Raw genomic sequence first — 13,035 nt, 5'->3', positions numbered from 1 at the left:
TCAGTAAGGGAAAGTGATCAGGGTGATTGCAAGGGAGAGGGAGCAGAGAAAAGGGGAAGAAAAGAAAACTATCACTTCTTGAGGGCCTACTAAGTGTTAGATCCTGTATTAAGACATTTAAATAATTTTGTACTCATAATATTCTTGTCAGATTGCTATTATCCTGCTTTACACACAAGGAAACAGAGGCTCAGAGGGCTTATATAATTTGTTAAGGTCAAAATAGAGAATAAATCATGATCAACGCCAGACTACAAATTTAGAGTCTCTCCCAGGAAGTCTAAGAAAGGGAGCCAGGCAGCACTGGCTCTGGAGAATGTTCACACTGACATTGGAATTCCTGAGATTTGGCTTTGCTGTATTAGGTATGTACAGACAAACATCTGAAACATCCAAATCCGATAGTGGCTACTACATGAGATGCCACAGTCTTCCACTGAGGAGAGATGTGTACATGAGTTTCCATCATGCTACAAGTTGATTCCACTCCCCATTCTTTTACACCACATGAAAACATCTCTTATGTCAGTATATCTGACATAAGAGCAATGGTTGCAGTAAATAATCTAAGGACATGATAAAGCATGCATTCTATAATAAACATTAGGAAAAACTTCGCAATACATTAAGAGACCTATCTTAATACAGTATAGAAGGGGATTGATGCTTGGAAGTTTACCCTGTCTGGGCTGCAGGAGGATATGATAGTCACAGCTAGCATGGGTGCTGGGGAGTCATTCTCTGGAACCTGAGAGTGGTGGGGTCTAGAATTGTCCCATATACTGCTGAGATCATGGTGGGAAGGAGCAGGGACTCAAACTGACCTAGGTTTGTATCCAAACTCAACTATGAATTAATGATGTGTTATTTGGCAAACCATTCAAGTTTTCTGAGGCTCAGTGTACCAACCTCTGAGAGGACATAATAATGCCTGACTATAGAATTGTGAAGTTTGGAAATAATATTCATAAAATGCCTGGTAGTTATCATTGTTCAATATTAATGACCATTCTTTGTGTTGTTAACAATAAGAAGATGGATATGAAGGGGACTAAAGAGGCTCAGCCACTACCTACTTGAGTGAGCTCAGCCATGGCAGCTCCCCATGCCGAGTCCCATTTATTCTTCACAAAAATGAGGGAATAGGAACAAGTTTCTTCAAACAGTTCTTCCATGGACTCAACACAACAATCCAAGAGTTGTGTGGTTTTCCTGGGGCAGGATAGGGAGCAGTTCTGGTGAGTGGCCACACTGAGTGCAGCAATGAGGAGAGTGCCAGCTCATGCTGAATAAAGGAGACCCTGGGCCCCCTGGCAGAGTTCCCGAGCCTCAGGTGTAGCAAACTTCATTTTCTGGCCATTGCCACCAGCCAATGACTCATTACAACAAGAGACAATGAGGAAATGACCACAGGTCAAGGAATAGCCTTTTTAGCCAACTTTGAATGTACAAAAGGTCACATTGTTGAGGCAGCTTTCACAGCAACAGCTTTGAATACAAAACAAAAATATCAACAAGCACAGAGAGAATTGGAGGAAAAGAAATGATGCTCACTCTAATGGGATTGTTAGCTTGCTCCAGTCTCAGCAGTCCATGTGATTGCCACCAAGTGCATAATGGATTATACTGGTAGTGGGCCAATTATGCCCGCAGCAAATTCCCTTTATGAGATGGGCAAGCAAATCACTACCCTCTGAGTAAGCATCCGTCGTGTAAAACAGTGATTATTTTATTGTCAGCCTTTTAAGGATATGTATTCACCTACTGTGTATAAGCTTTCTCCTATTTAATTCAATGACTTTTAGAAAATGAGAGTATTTTATCTTTTTACTCATTTCTTAAAGCTCTTAAGAAGACCAAAGACTCTGCAAAGTGTTCCAGTACATTAGATGAAAATGATGAGACAATTTAGAAACAGGAATTAAGTTCCAGTCTTTATCTCTGCCAGGTCCCAGCTGGGGAAGACCTAAATCATCAACCAAGATGTCTCCTTCCAGAATCCTCAGGGAGGGAGAGTTCACAGCTTGGCTTCCCTACTCCCCCTCCTTCACAAAATGTTGTAGTGTTGAATCATCCTTGCATTAAGGTTTCCTAAGTCTTACTGTTTCAGATACCAAGAGTGCCTTTAAGATGACTGAGGGCGAAAACCACTGTGTTCTGCTGTGAGGATTCAGTCATTCCACCTGAGTAGCTGCTCCCTGCAGCCATCTGTCTTCAGATTGGCCAATCATTCTGGACTTTGACCCCTAGCTCTGTGGTCAACTTAGTTCAGGCCATCTTCCCCATGTGGCTTGGAAGAGTTTCTAGCAAGCTCCTGGATTTTGAAACATGACTTGGCCTCTTTGACCAAGTCCTGAACCAGACACCAGCTCACTGCCTTCCAGGTCTGACCCTGCAGATTCCATATTTAATCCTATAGCCAAGCCCTGTGTTATTGTAGAGGAGGCACATTGAATTTTTTTCTTATTTCAATCTATGTTTATATACTGGTATTCAATCGAGGCTTTATCTATTAAAATGGTGATCAAATAGGAGGCACTTATTTCATGGATTATGCTGTTATAAGAAATAAGGATGGCTTCACTTACACTTACTGTCCCATAATCATCATTGCAATGGCTTGCTTCATCCACAAGTTCTGCTTCCAGTGTTGTGCTTCTCTGTGTGTTCTTTTGGATCTCCACCTTCTGATTTGAAGATATGGTGAGGATGGTGATGATGACAGTGCAATAACAATGCCTATAGCTTCCTTCTCACTCCTCATTCCCTAATCCCCATACCCTGGCTTTATTGACTGCTGCTGTGTTCACTATGTTTAATGTTGGGAACATCTGTATCAATTAAGCTATCATTGGAAGTACTTTAAACTATAATGGGAAAGGAGGCAAACTTAATCCTGTCTCACAATAGCTTAAAGGCTGTCATTGTTTTGTCCAGAACAGATGCTGACAATGACAGGTTTAACAAGCAAATGCCCATCTCCTTTGAGTTCTATAAGTAAGATTTGCCATCCCTGATTCTTTATTAAATGAACTCTGCATAAAACTTGGATCATCTCTCACATGCTAATGCTTTCAGCTTGTTGGGAATCCTCATCAAACAAGAGAAATTGGGTCAGTGTGAAAGAGAGCAATGATAGAATGTTTGCCTTACTCAGAAAGGTGATATGACCTCTGGCTTTGAAAAGGCAGTGTGTCTATCAAGGGAGTAGCATTGAATATGTTTGAGAATTAGGCCTTTTTTCATATCTGGTAAGTGAATTACAAGATAAAGGAATCTCAAATTATATATGTTGTGTATATGTTGGTTTAGGTTGGAGGAGTGATGGCAAAATAACCACCAATGATGTGAAAAATGGAAATAATTGCTGTGGCCAGAGGCCTCCCCTGATTAGGCTAGGGCTAGTTTAGGATCTTTGTGGAGGAAATGCTTATGTGAACAAATGGAAAAAGATGCAAATTAAAAAGCATTTCATTTTTTTTTTTTTTGGTGCATGTTATTTCAGCCTCAATAGGAAGGCTAGAAGACTTAATTTTAAAACAATTTTATTGTAGTAAAATATATATAACATAAAGCTTACCATTTTTCATCATGTTTAAGGATACAATTCAGTGGCATTAACTATAGTCATATTATTGTGAAACCATCACCACTATCTATCTCTAGAAATTCATCCCAAACTGAAATTCTGTACCCATTAAACAAAAACTTTCCATACCCTTCTCTCCCAGTCCCTGGTAACTAGCATTTTACTTTCTATCTCTATGAATTTGACTGCTTTAGGTCCCTCATATTAGTGTAATCATACAGTATTTGTCCTTTTGTGATGGGCTTGCTTTACCTACCATAATATTTTCAAGGTTCATCTATGTTTGTAGTATGTGTCAGAATTTTCTTCCTTTTAAAACTAAATAATATTCCATGTGTGCATATAGCACATTTTGTTTATCCATTTATCTGTTGTTGGGCACTTGACTTGCTTTCACACTTTAGCTATTGTGAATGGTGCTGCTGTGCACATAGGCGTACACATACCTCTTAGAGATCCTGCTTTCAATTCTTTTGGGTATATACCAAAAAGTGGGATGACTGAATCGTATGATTATTCTATGGCTAATATTTTGAGAAACTGTCATATTCTTTTCCACACTGACTGCACCATTTTACAATTCTCCCCGCAATGCCCAAGGATTCCAGTGTCTCGTTATCATTGCCAACACTTATTTTTTTTTAATAGCCATCCTAAATGGTGTCAAGCCAAAGAATTTAAAAACAAAAATTATATGGCTAACACTTATTGGGTGCTCACTAGGTGAGAAATGCTCTTCAGGATGGTCACAGATCTCAGTCATTTGTCGACTAAGCCAAAATAAACTCTGAATGACCAAATTAAAGGTAGATAGAATATGACCTATGCATTCTCCAGAGAGAAATTCTCAACAGTTGTCCTGTGGCTATTTGTTCAACAGACATCAAACAAACATTTCCTGAGAGCCTACTATGTGTGTGTTGGCCAAGCAGAGCCTTTGCAATAAAAGAAACAAGAGGAGGAGTAGAACTACCTAAATTCCTGAGTTGTTTAATAGAACTGAGAAATTATTCTGTAGTGTAGGCTCTGGGGTTGTGTGTATGAATGCAGGGTACACAGAGTTGGGAGGACGGTTGGTATCCAGCAGTTTGCCAGTCTTAATGTGGTCTATAATTGAGTGGGCAGTAAGGGGAATGTGGCTGTGACCTGGACTTTTTAGTCTTCCCTGGAAATGGTCCTCTAAATTGGAGGCACATGTAATGGAAAGGTCAGGGACTTCAAGCACAGCTGTGTCCAGGTGCTGAAAGAGCGTGGTTAGGTATCTGCCTTCATCTCTCAGCTCTGTTTGTTTCTGAGTTAGCTTCATCCTTAGTCAAACTCTCCTCTAAGGTGGCAAATGGCTCTGGGCTCACTTAAAAACACAACCAGATTAACACCTCCAGTGGAAGGAGAGTACCTCTTTTCCGACGGTTCTAGCACAAGTCCAGAGCTGACTCTCGTCGAACTGACTGGGGTCATTTGCCCATTCCTTAAGCAATCACTAAGTTCAGGGAAAAGGAATATGATAATTGTCTGTTTTATATCCTGTGCCCATCAAAGTTCTGGGAGGTGGGGTTAGTGTCACATAAACCACATGGAGTGGGAGTGGGGTTGCGATGTGTTACCAGAAGAAGGAGGAAAAGATCCTAATCAGGTGAAAACATTCTCCAAACTTTATTGACCATGGAATCCTTTTTATTGAGGTTACTATCCAATAGAATGCAGTCTTAAGTTACCCAATTCCGGAATCATTTTGCGTAATAACCATGGTCTTGTGCTTAGAGACTCTTACCTGACCCCATTAATGTTATATGTAAATAAGGACAAAAAATGTATTGCCTGATTTTTGACACCCCTAAGAACTGCCATATTGATAATAATAATGAATAATTTTTTTCTTATAGCACCACTCTGCATTTCTTCAGTGCTTTATAATTTATCAAGTTTTTCTCCTGCATACGATCTTATTAGCTCTTAGATGACATCAACTGGAGTCAATTATACAATAACCTTAGCTAACAGACCTCAGTTTTCTTGTCATTAGTTGACAAAATATCATACCTGATTCCCAACTCCCCTTAGCTCAACCTGCCACCTTGTTGGAGTACAAAACTCTTAATGAAGATGTTAAGTGTCCTAATTAATTTTGTCTTTGTGAAAAGGTTTTTTATTTTAGTGCTATAAAAAAAGGAAAAAGAAGAAAAAAAGAGTTCCCAGCAAACATCTTCTCCACTCTCTTTGGCCTGGACTAGGTTATATACCCCCTCCTAACCGAAAGCTCTAACCAGATGTTTGAATTATGTTGATTAAGAGTCTACCTACCCCTGAAGGCAGACGGGGGATTAGTTTCCTCTAAAACATATGGGTAGTCAAATGGGGTATTTACCAAGGAATGGGAGTTGGATAAGGAGGAGGCAACTTCAAGCAAAGTCCACCAGAGTAGGTTAGTATTACTGTATTCTCCTTCTTTTTCTTATCTTCTTTGAGATAGTATCTATTTATCCTCATTCTACAAGAGATTTCAGGCAGCCATGGGCCATCAGTAGGAGGATGTTAGGGATAACAGAAAGATCATTAGATTTGGAATTCAGTGTTTAAGGCATGGGTCTGCCATATCCCATCTCCGTGACCTTGGGGAAGTTCCACATCTCATATCTGAAACTCAATGTCTCTCATCAGATAAATGGAAATAATATTTACCCTATCTACCTCACAAGGTTGTTATGATCAAAGAAAAGAACATAAATTTAGTAGCATTTTCTAGTTTATAATGAAAATGTAAGTTATTACTATTTTTTTTTCATGGCCAACATCATTTAATGAGGAATAGAGATTTCAGAGCACTCCCTCAGAACAGTAGATTTGCTTAGAAAAAACCTCCAGTTGCAGAAAACGCAGCAGTAGTGGCTTTTAGATATATGGTGCTGAATACAAGAAACAATGACTTTGGAATAGCTGGAGAAAGACCAGATGGATGCCTCTGTGATCAAAGGAGTTATTTTTAGAAACATTTTCAGTATCCCAGGACAGTGTCATGTGGGGAGAGATTATGCTCTGCAGTGTAATGCACTGCACTAGTTATTCCGCTTGGAATATCCAGAGGTAAGAAGTGTGGGCTTTGGAACAGACAGATACCAATTTGCCATGCAACTTCGAGCTAATCATTAACCTCTTTGATCCTCAGGTTTCTCATATGACAAACAGGATGATAACAATGATATCATAATATCTGTGGGATGGTTATATAAGTTGGTATCTACCCAGTGCTCAGTGATGCCTGTCACACAGTATCTGCTTACTAAGTGGTAACTTGCTTGGCTACCTGCAGTAACTAGTAAAACAATTGGACAATAATAGGAACACCTTATCTCGGAAGCTTTCTTTATGCTTCATACATACATAAACACTTTGAATAGAGTTATTTATATGCTTAAAGAAAATTTGGAGATGGCATTAAGATATTTAAAACCAGACAGTGATTTCTGAACCTATGTAAGTGTCTTAGCATGCTTGGTTTTATGTTTTAAAATTGATTTCTATTACCAGAATAATTCGGATATAAAATACAAACAAGTAGTCATCCATTTAGCTATCATTACGTTAATTTATCAATGCAGTCTTTACCTTTTAAGATTTTATAAGACCTCTTTTTAGAAATATAGCTACGCTTCATTTTAAAATCCAAAAAATTTAATGGTTCTTAGAAATCTGGAAAATCAATTTTGGTCTTCATATGCCAATTTTTGTTTTTATTCGTACTCACCAGTGAATTCATAAATTAATAGTTCAGTGTTAGCATCTATAATGATGATTTTTCAAAACAGAGCAAGTGTCTCTGAATCACTGGACCTAGGCTGATAACATTCATCTTACATTCATACATAGTTTTAGTACTAAATATATTTTGTCCTATTTGAATTCTTTGAAATCTGTATTCATGGCATAAACTCTACCTTACAATTAGACATTTTTATAGATTGAAATTGAGAACTTTGTTTCTGGACCTGGAAATATTATAGAAATGTCAATCCACTTGGAAATTCCAAGTAGACTTTGTACTCTAATAAAAACTGTAGTTATTGTGCAAATGAATGAAAGTTTACATTTAATGATGATTGTAATCATTTATAAACAGTGGTAATTACCCAACACTGTGGTTTAGTATAATAGAAAGACCACAGGCCAAGAGTTAGGTGTAGGTTCTAAATGCTAAGTTATCTTCATTACCTTGGGCAAATCACTTAACCTTCCTGCCTTCAACTTCTTTTTCTGTGAAATAAGGGAGCTGTATTTGATGATTATTGAGTTGACATTAAGTTTTAACATTTTATGTTTCTACCCTCATATATAACATGTAATGTGTGTTTTGAATAAAGAATAAAATCAGGTTACAGTTGGAAAACAGAATAGCTTGTAGCAAATTTATTAACATTTACTGCCCAAACGTTATTTTTAAGTTTAGGTAAGACATTCTTCCTTTATAAAAAATAGTCATTGTTTAAAACTATTGAGTAAGGACAGACTTCAGAGAACAAACTCCAAACATGTAATTTATGATTTTGTCTGAGATTAAAGTACATTGTCTTATATAGGTAGTTATGACTATAGCAAACTATATTGATAACTGAGATGTAAGGAGGTTCGTTTTGAGTAAATGTGATAATGTTCTTTACTTTCATAAATATTACATAGAATGCTTTCTTCTTTCTTGATGTAAATGAATAACTTTAATTATAGACATTATTATCTATTTATGCATGTTCTGTTATAGCAAATGACCATCAACTGGATAAAATTCATTAATAATCTCATCAATATTTGTCCATTTGTTGACACATGTGCTTACGTTCTCTAATGGCCTGTTCTTTACTTAACTATCAATCACAAAAATACTTAGCACAGCCAAAAAAAAAGCTTTAAAAGTTCAATAATGATAAGCATTAGTATCAACAAATGTTGTTGGATGTGTAAATAGCCATTAGTAAAGACAGCTTGTGTACAATTCTGAAAAGGCAGTCATTGATGGATGTTAACCTGTTGGTGGACTTTGGCCATGGCATGTTTACTCAAGCTGCAATAGTATTTATGATACAAACTCCCCTCAAATGTAGCAGCATCAATTTCAACCGATTAGATTGCTTCCATAAATATGCACAAGAAAGTAACAATTTAAGGAGACAACTGACATGCTGCAGGAGCCAGAGATCAGCCACAGTGAGAAATATATTCAGGCTTAAGCAATGGGACGTCAAGAGATGCCTGATCTGTGTCAAGCAGCAAGGCTGACATGATTGTTGAGGTAGAGAAGACATGCTGTGACCTTTACTATGATACCAGGCTTTGGTAGAGAAAGAAAACACAGCTTTTTGTGAAAACAGAGAAAAAGAGGAAACTTTAATTATAGTTACTGCGGTGAATAGCTAAATATGGAAGTATCCTTAAGGTTAGTCTAAATTCAAACAAGAACTTGTTGTTACTTACATGGCCTTTTTAATGATACTTCCAAGTGCTGTCAGGCCCTAAGATGTTAGTAGAATGGCTTCCACTATGCAAAGAATGTGGATGCAGGATGTTGGAGGCAACCAAGCAGGAACCAGTGTCAAACCAGGTGTGTCTGAAAAACTGACAACAATAAGAGCCACCAAACCGAAGTCATCCTAAACAGTAGGAAAATTTACCTGGAATCCAGAGGTAAGGTAGACCACTATGTTAATTTATTTTATTTTATTTTTAAAAAAATTTTTTTGAGACAGAGTCTTGCTCTGTTGCCCAGGCTGGAGTGCAGTGGCACAATCTCCGCTCACTGCAAGCTCCGCCTCCTGGGTTCACGTCTTTCTCCTGCCTCAGCCTCCCTAGTAGCTGGGATTACAGGTGCCCGCCACCACGCCCGGCTAATTTTTCTGTATTTTCAGTAGAGATGACATTTCGTTATCCCATCACTGTCCAATCGTGATTCATGTACTCACAGCTCGACTAAGACAGTATGCCTTGAGACTAGTTGCACACATTGACAAGACAGTAAGAAAAAAGCAGGTCCCTCGATAAGATGACTCTACAGTTCCATCATTGTCTGGTATTTAGGTCTCAGCGTATATCATTAGGGAGATATGTGTTGTATATACAATACCTACATCTGGCAGAAGACCAGAGAGCAAGAGAGGCTAGTGCAGCGAAGTAAACCCCAGATAGATTGACGAGCAAACAGGTAGAACTATAGAAGCGTGATCTGCACATATCGAGATGAGGCACAATTGTCATAGGAGGAGAATAACTCCAGGAGAGCATACAATATTATCGCGGCGATGAGGCGCTGCTCTCTCACATGCAGAAAGTGATGGGATGCTTGGCAGATTCCAAAGATGAGATCTAGGTGAGATACACAACTCTATTACAGAAGTTGATACCAAGTCAAGCAAATCAGGATGAATCATTACTAGCATAGGATATATAGCCATATACCTGAACCAAAGCGCTCAGATCCAATATTATATCTTATAGAAGACCACATGAGACAATACAGGACATATATAGAGAGATTGCATGGACAAGATAGCAGGGAATGTATGAACCTTATAGGATGAAAGATTCACATATTCAATTTCTCCCATAGATGGACATTGGCCACCACGTGCATTATGTGCGTGTGAAGTCACCACCTGACACATAACCCTGAATATCTGTGAAAGCAGGACCCTTATAACCAAATCCTTTCTCTCCAGTGCTCAGAGCACGAAATTTTTCTGCTTCTTTGGAACCTTGTTCTGGCAAACAGCTCGAAGGAACGCGGGCCCAAGGGCTCGCCGTCGACGGCAATGTCGAAGACACGGTAGGGTTGACCATGGCTATGTACTACAAGAACAAGAATTTCCTCGGCGGCAGCGTCTGCAAAGCCCCACTATGTTAATTTAATCAATTTACTCCAACTTTGTTTTCTTGCCATTTTCCTTTTTTCTTTTTCTTTTTTGAGATAGTCTTGCTTGTTGCCAGGCTGGAGTGCAGTGGCGCCATCTCGACTCACTGCAACCTCTGCCTCCTGGGTTCAAGAGATTCTCCTGCCTCAGCCTCCCGAGTAGCTGGGATTACAGGTGCACCACCACACCCAGCTAATTTTTGTATTTTCAGTAGAGACGGGGTTTCACCATGTTGACCTCGATCTCCTGACCTCGTGATCCACCCCGCCTTGGCTTCACAAAGTGTTGGGATTACAGACGTGAGCCGCTGCATGCAGCCACCATTTTCTTATTCTCTCCTTCTTGTGTGTTGTTTACATGGGTGATATTGAAGGGTTGCCCTAGAATGAAACCTCATACCGACTAATAAGATAATTGAGGGAGTTAAAATATTACTTCTGGGGATTTCTTCCGAGAAGATCAAAGAAAACTTCCAGAAGCCATGGAAAAACCCCTTCTGTGTCTAATTGACTCATTTGACTTCATGTGACTGGTCTGGAGCTCATTATAGCAAAGGAGATGGGATGGCCTTTAAATGAATCAAGCCCATCTCTGGGGGTAGATGTGTGAATAGCTTTGACTCTGTGTGTAGGAGAAGTGAATACCTGAAGAAAATCAAAGTTCTTTTTAGGATGACAGAAGAGAGAAATGAATGGATGCCTGTGAAAATTTTCTGGAATGTATCCTTACCAGTTTTTTTGAGGTTGGGCAAGGCAGTCAGACACTTTGGGCTTTATTTTCCTTGTCCATATAATGGGGGCTACTCAGGTACTTGATATTAATTTTCTCTTTCCTTAGTAACAATACTTCCTTTTTGTTCTGGTTGGAAAAGTGCCAGCTAAAGTCTACACTTCCTAGTCTACTTGGCTTCTAGGGCTTTTGGGAAATCTGCTTAAAACATGAACTGACAGCTGTGTGACTTTTTGGTCTTTACCTGTTTTATCTTGAATTTGGATATGATCATTAGAGCCCAGTCGGCCATTTTGGGTGAGACGGTGATTTGGAAATGGAGACCATGAGCCAAGGATGGTGGAGCAGAAAGATAGAAGGGCTCTGGGTTCTTCATGAGTCTAGGGTTGCCAGTTCAGCCCTGGACTTCTTACCTGGAGCCTTCCTTTATGTGTGAGAAAAATTAACTTATAAATTCCTTAAGCCACTCTTCGGTATGTTTCACCAGCAGCAGAATACTCAAATGGTCGTCTCCAATCATCAGTGTTTATTTGTTAGTAAAGTTGACATTATCAATGCAAGTCATGTCCACTTAGATGGGTGACCTGTCAAAGCTTTCATATGGCCATGCAATAAATTGTTCTCTTTCAATGCAGATATTTAATGAAATAAAATAAAATTTGATCAAATTAAATTATGCTTTTATTCATTGCACAGATTAGTAGTTGAAAAGTAAGATCATGCATGAGAAACTGACTTTCCGAAAAATGAGTGGAATTTCTTTTCCATATTGCTTCACTCTGCAACAGTATGCATCAGAGCTTATGAATCATTAGATACTTCAGCATCAACTTTTTTCATGGAAAAGTGCATCATTTTGGAACACAGTACTTCTGTGTTGTTGTAAAACCAAGTGAACAGTTCTTTAAATATCTTACGTCATATTAAATTTGAACTGCTGTTAAATTATGTCTGGAGCCACTCAGTGATGGCAGAAATGACTAAGTTCTTTGATTAGAAATTGTCTGTGTTTATGCTAGGGGTTATTTGTGAATTTTATTTTGGAAAGTTACACTAAGAAAGGTTTGTATTCACTTTATCTTAAACTATCTTGATATGTAGCATCCACAAAGGGAGCATGAATTGCTCTCTCCTTCGTGCCTCCATGTTAAAAGACAATGACTTTCACTTATGCTTGCTCTTGCTTTCATCTTACCCACTTTAAATCTTTACTCTGTACTCTGACTTCAATGCCTGCTTGTGGCCCCTTTGGCTTTGGATGATCTCCTGGCATTTTTCACTGAGCACTCTTGCATGCTTTTGTTTCTTTCTCTGATTTTTCTTTTGACTTTGGGAGTTGACATTACCTTGAGTGAGATCATTCCCCTTTAGCTCCTGGCTCGTAGAATTTCCTTTCCCATCCCTCCAGCCATGCTTAGCTCCTAGATAATATTTTTGGATGCATAAAAATAGCTTTATTCTTCTTCTTTTGATTTAAGATGGTAACCTGAGTGAATGGGATGGGAGAGGCTTGGAGTTGGTGAGGATGCCAAGGGAGGAATGAGGAAGTGATAGTATAATTTCACCCTTGATTTTAGTTCTGAAGCTTAATACATCCTCTAGGTTTTTATTTAGACTTATCATCAGCTTCTACATATCACTTATTTAAGCAACCATTTATACAGCCTTTATGTGCCCAGTGCAAGATGCAAGTTGCTAGGAATGATCAAGTAGAAGTTGTAACCTCTGCCTTCCAGGAGCTTATTGTCTAATGGGGGATGCAGAGAAGTTATCAAAAAAATTACAATTCTTTGTGGTAGGTGCTACTGGAACACTAAGAGAATCGGG

Source organism: Rhinopithecus bieti, unplaced genomic scaffold, assembly GCF_001698545.2.
Source record: "Rhinopithecus bieti isolate Rb0 unplaced genomic scaffold, ASM169854v2 scaffold_33903, whole genome shotgun sequence".
NCBI lineage: Eukaryota > Metazoa > Chordata > Mammalia > Primates > Cercopithecidae > Rhinopithecus > Rhinopithecus bieti.
Note: the sequence above shows the minus strand (reverse complement) of the source record.